Source organism: Echinops telfairi, unplaced genomic scaffold (assembly GCF_000313985.2).
Source record: "Echinops telfairi isolate 266 unplaced genomic scaffold, ASM31398v2 ScPeMD7_7416;HRSCAF=8454, whole genome shotgun sequence".
NCBI classification, from domain to species: Eukaryota; Metazoa; Chordata; class Mammalia; order Afrosoricida; family Tenrecidae; genus Echinops; species Echinops telfairi.
The window spans coordinates 903,733-909,165 of NW_022111316.1; positions in this window are offsets into that span (position 1 = coordinate 903,733).

The following is a 5,433-nucleotide window of genomic DNA, read 5'->3' on the forward strand; positions in this document are numbered from 1 at the left end:
ATCCATCCACCCACCCACCCACTCTCCAACCATCCATCCATTTCCCATGCTAGGCAGTAGGCTTGCGAGAGCTGAGTTGGCTGCGATTCATTTCACCTTCCTCCCTGAGGTCAAGCTGGAGGAGTGTGTGTCCGGAATCTCTCTGGCAGGCGTCCTTCTAAAAAGAAGATTCTTGGAGCCTGGGAGAGAGAGGAGGACATCATATGAACTGCAGCCGCAAGTCACGGAACACCCGAAGCTAAAGGAAGCTGGGGGAGCGAGGCTTCCCCTGCACCAGATTCGGCAGAACGAACCAAGCTGGTGGATGCCCGGCTCATGGAACCACCACTCCCCTGACTATGAGCAGCGTGTTCGTCCTTGCAGACAGCCCAGCCGTGGCATTTTGTGACAACATTGGGGTGAATAGTGTTGTTAGTTGCTGCTGAGCTACTTCTGACTCGGGCTGGCCTCCTGTGTGTAGCGAAAAACTGCCCTCCGTGGCTTGTCAGGGCCCTGTGGACACAGTTCATCAGGCCTTCCTTCAGAGCGCCCTCTGAGTGGGGTTTGAACTGCCAGTCCTTTGGTTACTCATCTGGCGCTTTGTTATTTGAGCCCCCCAGGGCCTCCTCAGCAGGAGGAAAGGACCCACAGAGGTGTAATGGAAGCCGGCACCTCTACCTGTGTGCACGACGGTGACACCTAACCCGTGGAGCTGAGGGAAGACAGGAAGAGAGAGGAGGGGGTACAGAGCTTGGCACCAGGGATGGATCTTTAAGATACGGGTGCCGAGCGGCCTTGTGTGTCTTGCCAGCAGCCATCCAAAGTCGAGGACTCCCATCGAAGACCCTAGAAGGGCTACAGAGGGTGCCGAGCCTACTAGGAAACAAGAAAGCGAAATTCTTAGGTAATACATCTACCCACACCGCCTACGGGAACCAGACGTCTAAAATGCTGATGGACGATATCAAAGAACCAAAGTCACCCTAAGATAAGGTGACCAGACGTCCCGCTTTTGGCGGGACAGCTCCGATTTTAAAAAAGTCCCGATTTTTGGAAAGAATGCACGACAGGCTAGGGTATACGGTTTTCGGCTGCCATGTGGCTATTTCGCCAGGATATAAGTTTTATCAATGGTGTCCCGCTTTACCAGTGTTAAAATCTGGTCACCTTACCCTAAGAGACAGGGAAGGCTCAGCAGAGGAGGGAGGACACTTTTACTGAAATGATTCGTTTTCTCCTCTTCCTCTTGCTGCTTGTTACTTGGTGCGCGGGGTTGCCTGGTTTGCCATTTTTAACCAGTGTTGGGCACACGATTCAGTGGCACTATTTACATCCACAAAGTTGTGCAGCCATCCCGACCCACTGGTCCCTAAAGTCTTACATCACCTCAACAGAAGCTCTGTCACCATTCAGCTATGGACCCCCTTGTCCCAGAGTCCTGTTGGCATTGAAGGTCACACAACCTCAAGGTCAGCAGTTCGAAACCACTGGCCGCTCTGCAGGGGGAAGCTGAGGCTTTCTGTTCCTGTGCAGATTTACAGTCTTGGAAACCCCCGGGGCAGTTCCACTCTGATGTACAGGGTTGCTATGTGTTGGAATCAACTCCTTGGAAGTGAGAGGCCTTTCACATATGTGGAAGCCCAAACATGCCTTCTTTGGCATCTGCCTCACACCACTTAGCATCAGATCAGACTCTTCAGGTTCCCCCACGTTGTAGTCTGTGCTCGGATAACCAGACCCCAACTCACTGCCAACAAATTGATGCCAACTCAGAGTGGCCCAGTGGGACAGGTTTTGCCCCTGTGGGTTTCCGAGGCTGGAAGTCTTTATGGGAGCAGAAAGCCTCATCTTTCTCCCACAGAGTGGCTGGTGGTTTCAAACTACTGACCTTGAGGCTAGCAGTCCAACTTGTAGTCCACTATCCCCCACAGGGATTCCCGAGGAATTTGAATAATATTCCATTATTTTGAATAGCTGAATACCATTCCATTGCACGTCGATCCTATATTCTGTTTATCCATTCATCTGTTGGCGGGCACTGGTGCCTTTTGGCTGCTGGGACTAACACTACTATGAGTGTTGGGATATAAGTATCTGTTTGAGTCCCTGTTGTCAAGCATTTTGGGTAGATACTTGTGAGTAGAATTTCTGGGTCAGACGGTAATGTGATGTTAAATTTTTGAGGACTCTCACCATATGGATTGGCTGGTAGCAGACCCTTTTATGTTTCTACCAGCTCTGAGTGCCCGGCACGCTTGTTCACATGGACACTTCTAATTCCAGTGCAACACCACAGGGGTCTTCCAGGTCCCCCCCCACACCCCCCATCCAAGTTTCTATCTCCCTTCCCCCTCAAGGAGAACATCTGCTATTCTGCTCAATTCTGCCGGGAATACACAATGACTTCAGCATGCCTAGCACCCACACCTCGGGGTCACCGTGCAGTTGGCACATACCCTAAAGGCATTAAGACCATAACCCAAACAGACATATGCACATCTATGTTTATTGCAGCAATGTCCACAATAGCAGAGACATGGAAATAACCCCAAGCCCCAATTTTAGAGAAACGGATAAGCAAGCCCTTGTATCCTCATATTACAGAATTTGAGGCATCACTGAAAAACTGATCACTCTCTTAAGACGTGGAGAAAAGCAGATAACGGCATGCTTAGCGAGCTCAGTCAGTCTTGCAAAGATAAATATTTACTATCACCATCGTTCTAAGGAAAAACCAAGAAGAAATGTGACAAGACTTTGAGAGCCCAGGGACAGGGGTGGGGAAAGAGAGAGGAGAGGGCTGTGAGTGTGTGACACAAAAAAAGAAAGGAAGGTTTTAACTAGAAAAAATTGTTCCATGAATTGAGGGACTTTACGTGGTAGTAGTTTTATAGCCCTAAACTAGCCTCCCCCTGAATGGGCAGGGCCACCCGCGGTGGGGGTAAAACCAAGCAAGGAGTGCAATATCCTTAGTGGCCACCAGGTGTCAGGCTTTCATGGATGGTCGGCCTGGGAATGACTGTGTGCTTCAGCACTGCCAGGCAGCCCCAGCAAAGCTATATGGTCCCCTCTCCGCGGCTGTTTTTTCGTTTCTCTTAAAATAATGCTTAGCATTTCCTCCGATTTTAGAAGCAACCACTGAAGGAAGGTGTGGGAAGATACACTGGATGTGTTAGTCTGGGTGGATTAGAGAAACAAATTCGTAGACAAATCAGATGTGTATATGAAAGAGTGTTCTATTAAAGGGCAATTGAATATTGAGAAAACATCCCAGCCCAGTCCAGATCAAGTCTGTAAGTCTGATCTTAGCCCATATGTTCGATACCAGTCTCTAAATTTCTCTTCAGATTCACCCGACACATGCAATGATGCTGAATGCAGGAAGATCACAGGCCAGTGGGTGGAAAGTCTTGTGGATCCAGTGGTGGTGGAAGCATCTCAGCACTGGTGTGGGTCTTCACGTGGCTCCTCCAGCTCCAGGGCTCTGGCTCCATAGTGTAGCTCCATAGCTTGTCAACAGGAATGTCAAACAGAGAGAGTGTGTCTGTCCTCCAGTGAGCTATTTTTCTCCGTTGGGCCTCCAAATGAGGTCATCAAGCTGCAACCTGATAGACAGGCCAAGCTCCACTCCTTCACTCTTAATAGTCTTAAGTTGACGCCAGATTATGTAACTATCACACTGGATAAAAGCATTGTTAGGTTTTCATTACATCCCTCCCCTCCCCCCAGTGCATGTCACAAAAGACGCAGCTCATTGGACGAATCTGCTGCTCAAGCAGACCCAAGGAGCCCTCCCTCACCTGTACATTGGTAATAAATATTTCCTGATTTGCACAAGACAAATGAGATAAGCTTGCTAAAGTCCCCAATACCTCAATAAAACCCCAAACCAAGCTCACTGCTCTGGGGTCAATGTTGATTCCTAACTGTCCCCTAGGACAGGGTAGAACTGCCCCTGTGAGTTTCTGAGATGGTCACTCTTTATGGGAGTAGAAAGCCCCATCTTTTTCCCTTGGAGCAGCTGGTAGTTTTGAACGGCTGACCTTGTGGTTGGCAGCCCAACGCATAACCACTACACAGCCAAGGCTCCATAGGATGATGGCCAAGTTCTACTCTGACATTCGGGGGCTCTGTGAATTGGAATTGACTTGATGACAGTGGGTTTGATTATTATTCTTTTTGATCCAAACTTCTCAAATCCTGGTGGCTCCCTAGGGGTGCCCCAGGAGGACGCTCAGGGGATCCTGAGCATTTTATGAAAGGAGGAAGGCTTTGTGCACCCTGTTTTCCCTTTATATGAGATTGCCCCCCCCCCCAAGATAGTCTTTGAGGCTTTGAGAATAGCCATGGGTGTTTGAGGGGCAGGGGGGGCTCTGGGCTCCATCTGGGACTGTCACTTGGGAGCGGAGCCGGCAGAGCAATTGTAGATACAGGTGGCAGATCATGCTGGCTGGAGTTCTGTGTATGCCTTTTGTTGGGGGTCAAGGGAGAGTCATCCATTTCAAATCCCACCACCACCCCAAGCCCACCGTGAGTGGGAGGCTATTCCTTAGCATTTCCTCCGATTTTAGAAGCAACCACTGAGGACATGAAGGAAGGTGTGGATGTGTCAGTCTGGGTGGACTAGAGAAACAAATTCATAGACCATCAGTCGTGTATATGAAAGAGCTTTATATAAAAGAGCAATTGAATATTGAGAACACATCCCAGCCCAGTCCAGTTCAAGTCTGTAAGTCTGATCTTAGCCCATATGTTCGATACCAGTCTCTAAATTCCTCTTCAGACTCACCCGACACATGCAATGATGCTGAATGCAGGAAGATCACAGGCCAGTGGGTGGAAAGGCTTGTGGATCCAATAGCCTTAAGTTGACACCAGGTTAAGTGACTTGCCCGTGGGACGCACTCAAACTCAGTGCCTTCAAGTTGATCTTGATTCACAGCGACCCTGTAGGACAGGGTAGACCTGCCCCTGTGAGTTTCTGAGACTGTAATTCTTCACAGGAGCAAAAAGCCTTGTCTTTCTTCTGAGGAGCAGAGTGGCTGTTGGTTTCGAACTGCTGACCTTGCAGTTAGCTGCCCAATGCATAACCACTAGCCCATTCTTTACCATCTGCTATAGTTACCTTAAACCCACTGCCAACGAGTCTATTCCAACGCACACAGACCTTCTGAATAGAATGGCCCCTTTGGGTGTAGTGGTTACCTGCTGAGCTGCAATCCACAAGGTCGGCAGTTCAAAGCCACCAGCTGCTCTGAGGGAGAAAGATGAGGATTTCTACTCCCATAAAGAGTGACAGTCAGGGGACAGCACTGGAGATAAGTGTGGGAGTTGTGCCCCATCTGGCCCCACCCCTGCTCCCAACACACACACACCAGGGTGAAATAGGAAGGGAGCATGACAGAGCATCAAGGGGAGCAAAGGAACGAAGTCCCCGAGGAATCCTGGGGGCCT